General features: G+C 34.3%; 1 pseudogene across 1 annotated transcript; it reads right to left on the reverse strand.

Annotated features, from left to right (window-relative positions):
* Window positions 1-13,354: 13,354 nt before the first annotated feature.
* On the reverse strand, window positions 13,355-13,674 carry LOC308506701 (peptidyl-prolyl cis-trans isomerase FKBP1A-like; annotated as a pseudogene). The gene has a single exon. The product of its transcript is annotated as a peptidyl-prolyl cis-trans isomerase FKBP1A-like (transcript).
* Window positions 13,675-14,186: the final 512 nt, after the last annotated feature.

The following is a 14,186-nucleotide window of genomic DNA, read 5'->3' on the forward strand; positions in this document are numbered from 1 at the left end:
TGTGAAAAGAAACAATGGCTACATATTTCAGACAGGATAGAAAACCAGGTTGAAGACACTGCTTGGTATTCTAGTTTTGAAAGGCCAAGTTCTACTAAATAAAACCTTCACTTTGTATATGTGTGTGGAAGTGATTAGTCATTTAATACTGGAAGCTCTACCTGGAACACATTTCTTAATACATTTTTTTCACATGCATGATGTCTTTCCACAATTTATTGCCACATTTTATTAAACTCTTGTTACCTAGCGTGTAATTGGAATCATCACTGATACATGAAACACGAGTATACAAATCTGAAACAGAGTGGAGGCAGGTCAAAGAAATAACAGCAAAGCTAAATTTTAAAATGGGGAAAAGACATAGACTGTCGTGTTATGAATTGCTACACTCTTTGCCAGCCCAGGGCAATTGCTCCCAGGAAAATCACCTTAAACTCTGCACCCTCACAAACTTGATCCTCTCTGAATAAGAAATGAAGGGGCAAAACATTAAAAACAGACCAAAAACTAAACGAGTAAGAAAATAAGTGAATTACCACAATAGATGCCTCTCCATGTTTTGACTCTTCAAAAATAGAAATTTTATCGGAGTCAAATATAAATTTAAATTCACCTTCTACTTGAGGAAGCTACTACATAGTTCCTCCCAATGCCCTGGAACCTTATTTCACAAGCTCCAACTTCTATATTTTCTCTGAAATGTAACTATGTCTATCTTTGTCACCATTCTTTTCCAAGGTGCTTGACACAGTGCTTGGCACAGTGTGAAACAAAAAATGTGTTATGAATGAAAGGATAGCTATATAGAAAATCTAGAAGTGGAATTTATGAACAAAAACTCTATTAATAAACTTTAGGAGGCTTGTTGAAATCCCGTGGAAACTTTCACAAGCAAAACAGAAGCAAACTCATAGATACAGAGAACATTTTGATGGTTGCCAGATGGGAGGGGGGTTGGCGGTTAGTGGTGGGTGAAAAAATGGGAAGGTATTAAGAAGTACAAAGTGGTTGCTACAAAGTAGTTATTGGGGATGTAGGGTATAGCATAACTAATATTGTCAATAATATTGTAATAACTATGTATAGTGTCAGATGGATACTTGATTTGTTGAGCTGATAGATGGGAGGGGGTTGGGAGGCAGGGTGAAAAAAGTGAAGGCATTAAAAAAGTACAAATTGGTAGTTATAAAACAGTCATGGGGATGTAAAGTAAAGCATAAGGTATATAGTCAATGATATGGCAGTGAATATGTATAGTGCCAGGTTGGTACTAGACTAGTCAGGAGGATTATTTCTTATATATAAACGTCTAACCACTATGCCGTACACCTGAAATTAATAAAAATAATGTTGAATGTCAACTGTAATTGAAAAATTAAAAAGGGGAAGGAAAGGTTAAGGGGAATAAGAGGCTCAAAGTTCCAGGTATAAAACAAAATAGTCATGGGGATGTAAAGTAAAGCGCAGGGAATATAGTCAATAATGTTGTGTAAGCGTGGTTCAGTGTCAGATGCTTGCTGGACTTACCATGGTGATCACTTCTTTAGATCTATAAATTTTAAACAATGATTGTGTACCTTGAAACTAATATAATATTTTACGTTAGCTATATTTTTAACAAAATTTTTTTAAAAATTAAGTCTTGGGCTCTTTTTGTGAAATATGTGTCCTTTTTCCAGTTTCAGTCTCTCAGAATATTTTTTTCTAAATTCAGGGTCTTTCTGTGTTTTCATCTCCAGAATACAGCCTTATTTTCACCCCAGAGCATTATATCTATTACCAGGTATGTTTAAGGGCCACATTAGAAATTTCATAGTAAAGATACTGTCATCTATAGATAGAAAACATTGCATTTGTTTTCATGAGAGACAAGCAAAGAACAACAAAAAATGAAAGAGAGAAAATAAAGATCTTTTCATATAATTCCTTTCATAATCAGGTACAGCCATGCCCATATTCTAATTACCCTGTTAATTATCACCTTTGACCCCATAACTATTAATTATTATTCATTATTTCAACATGGCTAAGTATAAATTAATACACATTGTTATTATTACCAATTATTGCCATCTAGGTATATACAATTAAAATTTTTGTCTTATCAAGGTTTTATAGTATTCTTTAAAATGTTATTCTGATTCTAAAAAGAATAGGTTCATTGGAGAAAATACATAAAATGTGGGAATTATAAATAAAGAGATTTACAGTACCCTTAATTTTACATTCACAAATAATCATCATTATCATTTTATTGTATACTATAAAAAAGTACAATAATGTCATATATGAAGTAAATGTTGAAGTCCCTCTCTTCTACTCTTCCAGAACATAACCACACACTCAAGAAACATGAGTCAGACAACAAACACCTCCTGAAGGAGGTATCTGTGCACCAGGAACTGCTCTAGGTACTTGAAACAGTGTTGAACATGAGAAATAGAGCCCCTCTCCTAAAACTCATGTTCTACTGGCTAGAAAAAAGTAAGCAAGCAAATTAAGAAGTTAAGTGTTATGAAGATCAAGTTGGTAAGGAAGTAGAAAGCGCTTCTGGAAGCTATTATTGTGAATGTGGTTTGAAATCTTCTGGGGGAGATGACATTCCAAGCAAAAGAAACATTCATACTTCAAGGGCAGAAAGACCAGTGTTTCTGAAAAGTGAATTAGAGAGATAAAGGAGAAAGATAAAGTTGACAAGTTAGGGATGGGCCAAATCAAAGAGAACTTTATGGGAGTTTAGGTTACATTCTGGTTGCAATAGAAAGCCTTTACAGGGTTTTAAGCAGGGGACAACATAGCTGTTTTATGGTTTTAAAAGTTCACTGTGGCCATATATAGATGATGGACTCTAAGAGTACAAGAGAGAAAGCAGAGGCTGGTCAGGAGCCATCACAGTTTTCCAGGCAAGAGATGATGATGGGTCAGAGTAAGGTTGCAGCATTGGAGCTGATGAGCTGTTAGAAGCCAGATGTAAAATGGTAGAAATTGCGGCAAGATCAGATGTGAGAAGGAGGAAAAAGAGATGAATTGATTTCCAAGTAACTCCTGTTGACAGGTGGCATACATCCATCTAGACATCCTTCTCACAGATACCCTATTATAATATTATTAATTTCCTAAGACCTTATATATTGATAATAATAGGTACCATTTACTATCTATCAGATGCTCTACATAAATTATATCAATTAATATTCATTTATAAAACTGTAAGATATATATATATACATATATATGCTGTTATTAGATATATTTTATAAATAAGGAAACAGAATTAGACATCAAGCAGCTTATCCAAACTCACAGTTAATAACTGGTTGAAGTAGAAAAAATAAATCAGACACAGGCCAATGTGACACTAAAAGCCACACCCTTAAAAACCATGCAATATATCTGACAAATGTGCCAATGTTTATTTAACCAATCCTCTTGTTACACATTGAGTTTGTTTTCAGATTATCCCTGCTAAAAATAATGTGGCTATGAACATTATAGTATATACATTTTACACTTTTGTGATTATTTCTTTAAGGTATAGTCCTAAAAGCTAAATTGGTACAATAAAATTATGGAAATTTTAAGGCATTTGATACATATGTCAACTTTCCAATTTTACCAATTTAAAGTTCGACCAGTGAATGCAATCAAGGTACACATCATCATTATTATCAAGATAGTTTTTAAAAATTCTCTGTTAGATTTTGACTATCACACAATTAGAGAGACAGAGCTGTACTGTGAACTCAAGCAGGCTGACATCAGGTATCTGTTCTTAACCAATACATGATGCACTTTCTTTGTTTTTAATGTAATATGAAATGATTGAATTAGGGATCTAACTTCATTTTGTTTTTCATATTTTAACCATCTAATCCAGTACCACTTTTTGAATCATTAAACTTTTCACAATTGATCTGAAATATCTGAAATGCCAAGTTCATCATTATCATCATCATCACCAAATTATTCAAAACAGCTTCATAGCAATCTTAAACTAATAACCATTATGTCCCCATTTTAATGGAGTAAATTTATCTATATACATATATGTGAAAGTCTGTTTATTATTTTGAGTAAGGCTAGCTGCTGTAACAAAACATGTCAAAACATTGATGTTAACACAATAGAAATTTACTTATTGCTCGTGTCAAGTTTTGCTGGTTACCAGGTGGCTCTCCTCCAAGCATGGAATCAGAAACCCAGGGCTTTCCATGCCTAGACTCCACTTACTCAACACATGCTTGCAAGGCATCTGTGCTGGTTTATATCAAGATAGTGGAAGGAAAATGAGCATGGAGGATCTCTCACCTCTGTGGGAAGTTTTATGGAGAGGTAGTAAATTCCATTGACCAGAACTCAAGAATGTGGTCACATCTAACTGCAGGAAAGGATGGAAAATATAGTTTCTCTGTATACTTAGAAAAAAGAGGAAACGCATACTTATTATAAAAACTACTGCAGTCCATGCCACAGTCTATTAAAGGGCTTGTTATCTTTTCCATTGATCCACACACTTATGCCAGTTCTGCACTGATTAATCTAATGGCATTTATCCTCTTTCTTATGTTTCTTTCTTGAAATTATCCTCCTGTTCTGATAAACTTTACAATCCTTTCTCATAAGAGTCACAAAAGTAGAAATATAAACATCTAAAAGCAGTATAAAAATTGTTTAATCCCACGGGTCTTCCAACACTAAATTTTAAAGAACTATATCAAATAGGTAACTAAACTAATAGTTAAATTTGAAAGGATGCTATAAAACAGACATTCTCATATTTGTTGGTGATAATGCACATTAGTATAAGTTTTTTGTATGAGGTAAGGAGGGGAGCTAGAATTTGGAAATATAAAAGCTATAATCTCCATAACTTTTAATCACTTTTTTTTAGTAATGAAAACAGTTTTTAAAATCTGATCTTTTTCTCAGTCTATGACTCTGAAAAAAACCTCAGATTAAACACCATGTTCTCATTGTTAGTATTTTCTAAAGCTTCCATTAACTACATACAGTTTTAATTTCTAATTTAGTCAAAAGCTACTTAAAGTATTAGAAAATTCAGAAAAAATTAAGTTAATTTCAGTGTGATTTGAAGAAAGTGAGCTATTTAAATTGTTTTGTTTGGAGAATGTAATTAATGAGGCTTTTTTTGTGACCTAATATGTGATCAATTTTATAAATGCTCTATAAGCCACCTTGGAAACAAAGTGAACTATGCTCCATATTTAGTACACAAAATTAAACATATGTATATGTTAAATCAATTTTATACATACTAATTAAATCCTTTAATATGTAATTATTTTCCCAATTTGACCTATGCTATAAGGATGTATTGAAGTCTTCTAATACTATGTTTCTGACCATTATTCCTTATTATTTTTATAGCCTTTATATTTGAGTTATATATTTTAACCATTTTTATAGATACTATACTTAAATCTATATTGATGTGGTTTCAATGCTCACTGTAAGTCGTTTCATATATATGTAATTTTCTAATTCTTGAGTTTCTTATTTTGATTCATTTCGCATTTAATAGGACATATTTTGAGTAACACTTTCAGAAAGAACTTGTGATATAAATTTGATTATGTCTTTCTATTTCTTTCACATCTTAACAACAATGTAGCTAAACATAAATTTCTTGAGCGACAAATTTTTCCCTCAAAATTATGTAAACATTGAGCCATGTGTCCAAGCATTTAATGTAGGGAGAAGACCAAGGCCAGGCTGAATTTTCTACTTCTGTAAGTAACTTTTTTTTTTTTTTTTTGCCTGGAATCTTGTAAGATTCTTTCTTTAACTTTGGGATTTTAAATGTTCTGTAGGATATGGTTAGATAATAATCTCCTCTCCTTAATTTTGTCGGGTACACAGAGGTTTCATTCAACATATACTCTGAGGTATTTCTTTAGGTTTTTTAATTCCATTTATGGGTTTTCTTCTGTTTCACTTATTCTGGACTCATCTTTAGGAACATAAATTATCTTTAGACTAAATTTCTATTCTTTGTCTTCCACAGTTATAATCTCTTGAATTACTGATACTTATTTGAGTTTCTTCTATCTGCTAGGGAATTTCTTCTTATTTTTCTCCAAAATAGTTTTGACTTTATGCACTTAGATTTTACTTCTAATTTTTAGTTAATATGCTAGCTCTGTTATTGTATTTTAGTTTTATTATTGTATTTTAGCAAACTTAGTAAAATTTGCTTTATTGTGAATAGCATCCTGTTTTCAAGATTAAATTTTTATCTTATTCATAAATGAATATGTTATATAAAATTTCCATGTCTATTTTAATAAATTGTTTTTTAAAATATGTTTCTCCTATCTACTTTGAGAAGTATTGTCTATCTTTTATAGAACCTTTTCCTGGGTCCTTTTTCCTTCTCTTTAATCCTCGAAAAATAATGAGAGAACAATCAGATCAGTTGTTTTTCTATAAACTGAATTGATAGACTGTTTCCAGCTCCCTTTATTTTCTTCCTCTCAGATCTTAAGTTACAGGAATAATGTATATAAATTAGTTATACATACAGTTATTTACATATACTTATATGAATAAACAATTCTGCAAACTGAAAAGAATAAATACAAAGTAAAGGCTATGGAAATTATGGTGAATCCAAAATGAGTAGTGGGCATTATTCAAATGGACTGGAAAGGGTTGAGGTTAAGGGGAGATTTAAGGGATTTCCAGTATGTGTAGCATGGAGGAGAAATAAAGCATAATGTATCAGAGTAATGCAAATTAAGGTAGGTGGGTTCCAAATTATTTCGATCATTCCTGGCTTTGCTCATAAATTTGGACTACACTATAAGTCAGTATTTCCAAAGATGTGTTCCACACCAAACTAGTCATGTGAGACATTCCATGAAAAAGAAATGGTTCCATAATCAAATAAGTATGGGAATCTTGCACATTATATCCCTCCCCTTTTGGGATATTCACAGTGAACATCAGCATTTAGACCTATTATAAAGGAAACTACTTAATCCCAATTTAGAATTTTCCATATCTTTCTTCTTACATCTAGAAATAGTTTATAGCAGTTATGGGAAAAAATTGTGGAATTGCTGCTGTGGTACATAGGGAGTTATTAAATGGTTTTTACCAGGTAAGGACATGATCAGATTTGCATTTACAAAGGTTACACCAAATTTTTATGAGAATAAGTTTGTGGGGACAAACATTGAGACAGAAAGACAAAGTTAGCAGTTGTTTTCATAACCTATAACTTGGAAATAGAGAAGTCTGTAGATGTCCTATAATGTCACTGTGGAAACCTAGAGAGGAAAAATAACAAACCTGTCATTTGGGGCTTACAGGGAACAACAAAAAAGCCAGCTATGGATCTTTTTTCCTCCATGACCAGATATTATATAAAGCCCATTTCCAGGAGAATTGTGACCAGAACTTCAATCTTCAATTTTGTCTCTTCAAATTTCTTTTAGCAAGAAATCCCAGCAAACTTGTAGTTTTTCACACTCCTTAAATTGGATAAAGGGCAATTTTATCTTTTGTGTTTTCTTTTGCCATTTCCAACTGCATTTATTCCTAAAATGTTCTACCCATTTTTCTTTAAGAGATTTATTTTTGTTCTTTAAGGGTTCATTGTTTTCTTTAAAGGCAGAACATAATCTCATGGCTAAATAGCCCAGGTCACAGATATGACTAGATCCATTTTATTTTTCTAGTCAGCTCTGCCAAATCTTTTCAATATTACTTTGACTACAGTAGATTTATTTTTACCCTCTTCATGCTAAAAACCTGAAAGTTTTTCAAAAATAGCTCTTCTTACCACTCCCCTTCAACCATGCATTCAGAAAAATAATCCATACACCCTAAAAAAGGGGTTAAGAAGAGCATTTCTATCATGTTAATTCCATTTCATTACTTTTTTTTTATGAACTCTAATGCCTTTTTACCCATAATTTTCTAATAGTAAATAAATCCCTTCATACTTCATACTAGGAACTAAGAGTAGAGTTGAGCAACTTTCCCTAAGGTAAGCCTATCATTAAGACATGCTGATATTAGGAAATATGCAGATTGTTCTGAATGGCAGAATTTAGAACAGGATGTAGATTAGAAGATCCATTTATTCAAAAATCGGAATTTCTTTTATTCTGACCTGCCTCTTCAAGAAAAAAAAAAAAAATCTGATCTAGTGTAACCTCCCAGAGAACATAATAAACTACAATTTATTACCAGTAGTTGCTCCATTTCCAGTGGCCTTCTCTACTATGGATCAGTTCTAACTGTTCTTCCTTGACAAGAGCTGAAATCACTCCCCGTCCTATCACTGCAATATCAACATGAATGTTTATTAACCACCAGTCTTTTCAAGGTTCTTTTGTCAGATTTTTGGATGAGGTAATTCTTAGTTGAACATTTAAAAGCCATGAGACTTTGGTGAGCTTCTTTTCCTGATTGTATATTTTTTTCACATATTTTAAATGGAAATAATTTCACCATCTACCTACATAACCTGTGCTGGGGGTCGAAGTGACTTTTAAATTGGGTGGTGTGAAAATTAATACAGGAAAGCTCAACTAAAATTGAATTCAGGAAGGCCTGTAAAGGGAGCTCTCACGTTTTGCCACTCACTCTATCACTAGTTGGTCAATTATCCCAAACAGGAAGACATCAGTTGCACCAAATGGTAAGATGATGTCAATTGTAGCAACAGTTAATTCAGTTACAGACCCCAGCAGGAAGAGAGGTACTCCCAAACAGGAAGTGCAGCTACTTTATTACTTTACTACTCCAGAAGGAGAAAGATTTCCCTCTTGCCCAGCAAACAAGCCCAGCCAATGGCTGCTGAGCAAATGAAAAGCCATCATCACCTGAACTGTTACCTTCCTCCCATGAACTTTTATTTTTCTTTTAATGATGACTTATTTGTTCCACTCTCACCTTCCTTTATAAAAGCCTTTCATCTTGTATGATCCCTTGGAGTATCTCTCTGTTTTCTTTATGAGATATTGCCCAATTCATGAATCCTTTAATAAAGCCAATTAAGTCTTCACTCAATTAAATTTTGTTTAGCAGTGGTCAGGGCAAAGCCCTCTTTGAATAGATGACATTTAAGCAAAGACCTGAAGAAGATGAGAGGGTAAGTTGGGCAGCTATATGGAAGAGAGGCAATCTAGGCAAAGGAAAAGAAAGTACAAAGGCAGTGAGGTGGAGAGGACCTGGCTAGTTTTAGTAACAGTAGGAAAACCAGTCTGACAGAAGCAGAGTTAGTGCAAGAGAGTGTAGTAGGGAGTGAGATCAGAGAAGTAAAGGAGGCCAGGTAGTATAGGACGGTAGGTATCTAAGGAATTTTATTTTTAATGAGATGGGAAACTAATAAAGTATTTTCATCAGAAGGATAATCAGTGTTGTGTCAGAAAAAAATAGAAACAACTTTGTATTTCAGCAAGGAATTTATTTATATGGGGAAACTCATGTTTACAAAATCATTGGCAGGGCAAGAGTAATGAAAATCCGAGTAGGATGCATCCAACTAGTTCTTAGGTTCATTACTAATTTTCAGAGTCAGGAAGTTATGGTAATTGAAGAAACAGATGAAAAAAATACCAGCATAGAAGAGGTGATTCAGAGAAAAATCCCGGAGGCCCCTGGAAAATCTCATGTCTATCTCTGCCATGCTAAAGGAAGAATACTATGGTTTCTGCTTCTATTCCACCTTCCAAATCTCTAGTAATTTTCTCCCATTGTGGGCACTTAATCTTGAATTCTCATGGCAGTAATTCTGGGAAATGTAGTTTTCAGACTCTCAGTTTCCAAGATATAGGTGAGGGTGAAAAGGCAGAATGATACTAATGTGCCAATAGGCAATTCAGTACAAGCAACATCATCAGACTCTTATTTTAAAAGCATCAATCTGGCTTCAGTATTCAGAACAGTCTGGAGGAATGCAAGAGTGGAAGCAGGGAGATTAGTTAGAAGATTGTTGTAATAATCCATGCAAGAGAAACTGAAGACTTGGACCAGGGTATTAACAGTGAAAGGACAGTTAAATAGTGACGTTCTGGTAATTCAAGGTAAAACAACAGGATTTTTTTGATGTATTGGATATGAGCTTGATAGGAAATGAGAAGTTAAGGATAATTTCAACATTGTTGAGGACCTGGAAGGATAGTGCTTCCATTAACTGAGACCAGGAGGACAGCAGATGAACAGGTTGGAAGCAGGGTGGCAATCATAAGCTGGACTTATATCAGGGGTTCCTAAATTTGAGCTTCTATCAGAATCATCCAGAGACCTTGTTAAAATACAGATATCAGTGTCTCACCTCAAAAGTTTCTGATTTAGTAGTCTGGAGTAGGGACTACTGAGAATGTTCTTTTCTAGAAAGTTCCCAAGTGATGGTGATGCTGCTAGACCAGGAGCCACATTTTAACAACCATTGTTTCAAAGAATTGATGAGCATCAGAACTTCCTGTAGATTTTTTTAAAATTTGTATGGAGGAGAAAAAAAAATCTACTAAAAATTATTTTATCTTACTTTTAATAAGATGTAAATGTAATAATTTTGGTGTTGCTTTTGAATATCTTAAAGATAACACCATCAACTGATTTACCAATCTTCTAAATGTGGGTCTTTATGCCTCAAATACATTATAAATGAGTAAACGATTCGACTATTGTTTACACTAAGAAAGTAGACTTGAATATTTGCATTTGCTTTACTTCAGAATTTTTATACTTTCTCTTCCAGCAAGAGTAAAGACTGAGATTAGATTTTGAAAATTCCAACATAATTTTCAATAATGATAGTACTAGAGATAACTACACATTTTGCATTTTCTATAATTGAATTCACACAAAATTCCTTTTTGGAAGATATTAACATTTTCCCTTAAATGATGAGGAAACTGATTTTCAAAGAGGTTAAATAATGTACCTGAGTTCATACAGCTGTTAAGCCTTAGACCCTGAATTCATATACAGGTCAGGCAGATTTGAAAGTCTTGGGTTCTTTTCATTGTTTCCCAATTTTATCTGATAATATAGTCACCTGGAGTGCTTGTTAAACATACAGAATTCTAAGCCGACCCTAATTCGAAAGAACCAGAATTTCCAAGGAAGAGTCCTGGAAATCTGTAATGTTTAACAAGCAACTCAGATGACAAGATACAGGCAAGTTTTGGAAACTGCAGCACTCCCTCTCTACAAAGACAAGGATAGATGAGTGCAGATGGAGGAGACGTAGAGACTTCCAAATTTTATCTTATGGTTTGGGTAGTAAATTTAAAAAGGTAATTAATAAAACACATATATATGTATTTCTAGTTCTATTGTAGTTATTCCTTTCCAAGAGCTTTTGGGTAATGCTAGGCATTTCTGTATTCAAAATAACTTTCCCAATTTTTTAAAAACCTATTTTTATTTTTTATCTGTGTTGCTTGGGAAATATAAATGTTATGATACCAGAATAGCACAGACCATAAATCCTATGGATGGACTTAAATTTTAAAAGAATATATTTGATATTAAGGAAAGAAAAAAATTTGTGTAGGTAATCATATCTTTCACAAAGCCCATGGAATTTTTGGATAAACATTGAGCAAATATTGTACCAAAATTATAACTCCTCAGTGCTGGAAGACAAGGCTGGTCAAAGAAGTTCTTGGTCTATTGAGAAAAGTAAATTTCTCAACTCTGAATTTACTTCTTTCTTCTCTGTAAAAGGAATCATATTCAGACTAAAAAATATACAATTCATATCAATAAGCCCAAAAAGGGTGAAAAAAATCATAAAAAGATGTCCTCATATTCTCAAGTTAAAGTCACTTGTTTTAAACAAAATACATTCCAGGGAGGGAAAGAGAAACATGTACCGGTGGTGATGTTGGTTTCTGGGGATGATTCTCAAATGTTTAAGATGTATAAATACCATTTTAATTTTCAAATAGGGGAGTGAAAAATGGGAGTACGGATTATACAAAACATAGACCAGTGAGTTGGATGCTTATTCCTCATGAAGATTCAGCTACAAGTCACAAAAGGATAGATTTAAAAATAGATCATTAAACACATCACTAGGGTACAGAATTGGTTTTCTAGGAACTAGTAAAGTAAAAATAACTTTTTTTATTGTAGTAAGAACACTGAACATGATACCTACCCTCTCAAATTTTTAAATGTACAATACAGTATTCTGAACTATAGTCACTATGTTGTACTCTAGAACATTTTCTTTTTGTTTTCTTTTTTCTTTTTCTTTTTTTGAGAAAAGCCAGCGTAAAGCACTTTTATTGCAATAATAAAACTTGAAACTCACATGTAGTGTGGGGGTGGGGTGGCAGCGATTACTTCTCTCACCAAATCACTACACAGGACAGCAAAGGAGTGAGAGGAGGGAAGGAAAAGCCAGGAAACTTTGAGATGAGCAGGGAGAGCTGAGCATCAAAAAACAAGAGATGCTAAAGCTGTGATGACCAGCATCATTTTCGTAAGACAACACTCAAAGATTTGTCATGATGGCTGGGCTTTCATTGGGTGTTAAGTGTCTTCAAACAGCAACTGCAATTTAAACTTTTGATTAAAATTCTTAAAATTTAGGAAGTGGAGCCTGGATACCTATGCGATTGTAAAAGTCCTGAACATCCATTAGAAAAACCACAGGAGAAAAAAGCCAGGCCACGAAGGCTTCAGCGGTCACTGCTGGCCCAGGGACAGATAGCTGTAGTGTCCAATATCACAATGAAAATGATTTGTTTTTAAAAGGCAGCGGGTTTCAGGGGATAGTGGGATGGGGCAGTGGAGGCGAGGGCTGTCCCCCTCTTCACTTCAGTTTTGAGTAGGGCTCTTAATTCAACCCAAAGACATTTCTCAACTTGGAGAACAATTCGGCCCTCAACAGCACCTCAAATCTGCTATGGCTTTGCAGCGCAGCAATAAGAATGTTTAATATATAATAGATAAAAATTTAACCCAAAAATTTAAAATAAAGATTCTTGCATCCACCCACACCAATTTCTAGTCTCAAGTTAACCCACTACTTGTGCTGTTAATACTCAACTAATACTTAATTGAAAACCTAGTTCCAAAAGCCTGAAACTGAATCTTTACCCCAAAACGAAAACAAAATACAGTGAGTAAGTTGGGGTTTATGGCATATAGTTTAGGTCAACACACAAATGAGGAGAAAGGGGAAGAGCCAAGCTGGGTGACAGAACATATTCAGTAGGGGTAGATGTTTACACAAAGAGTGTAGGGGAACATCAGGAAAAGCTCCCTACAGATTTGTGTGTGCGTGTCTGGGGACACCAGATCTCTCCATGGCACATCCAAGAACAGGGAGCTCAGGGAGTAGGCCAGGCCTTTCCTGTCATTCCAGTTTTAGAACTTACACTTCAAAGACGAGAGTGGCATTCAGCAGGATGATACCTGGGTGCCCAGTGGCACCATAGGCATACTCTGGGGAAATAGTTCGGCTCTCTGACCTACACTCATCTGGGCAACCCCTTCTTCCAGGCCTCGGATCACTTCCTGCTTGCCTAGCAAAAACTTAAAGGGTTGTTTCTGTGCGAGAAAGAATCACTTTCTTTTAATCTTCAAGCATCCGCGCATAGAGCACCACGAAGTTCTGTCTGGCTTTGGGAAGATGCTCCCATCTCTGGGGGAGATGGTCTCCACCTGCACTCCCATAGTGGCAGTGGAGGCCGACTGGGGGCTGGCGGCAGCACACTGGGCTACGAGGTGGTCAAAGACAGTCCTGGCTGCGATTCAGAGGCTGTACCTTGTCCCTCAGCACAACTTAGAATATTTTAATCTTGCATAACTGAAACTTTATACCAATTGAATAACTCCCCACTTCCCCTTCCCCTAAGCCGTTGGCAACTACCATTCTACTTTCTCCTTTGATTAATTTGACTATTTTAAATATCTTATATAAGTGAAATCATACAGTATTTTTTTTTTCTTCAGTGCCTGGATTATTACATTTAGTATAATGTCCTCCAGGTTCATCCATGTTGTTGCATATGGCAAGATTTCCTTTCTTTTTTAAGGTTGAAAAATATTCCATTGTGTATTTTTATATACAGAGGGTGCAAAAAAAGTATACACATTTTAAGAAAGGAAAACTGTATTAAAATTGTAATACTCAGTATACACCAATCACAAAAAATGAACACAAGTCACATTTAACTTCTACAATT

This window comes from Rhinolophus hipposideros, assembly GCF_964194185.1.
Source record: "Rhinolophus hipposideros genome assembly, chromosome: 13".
Taxonomy (NCBI): domain Eukaryota; kingdom Metazoa; phylum Chordata; class Mammalia; order Chiroptera; family Rhinolophidae; genus Rhinolophus; species Rhinolophus hipposideros.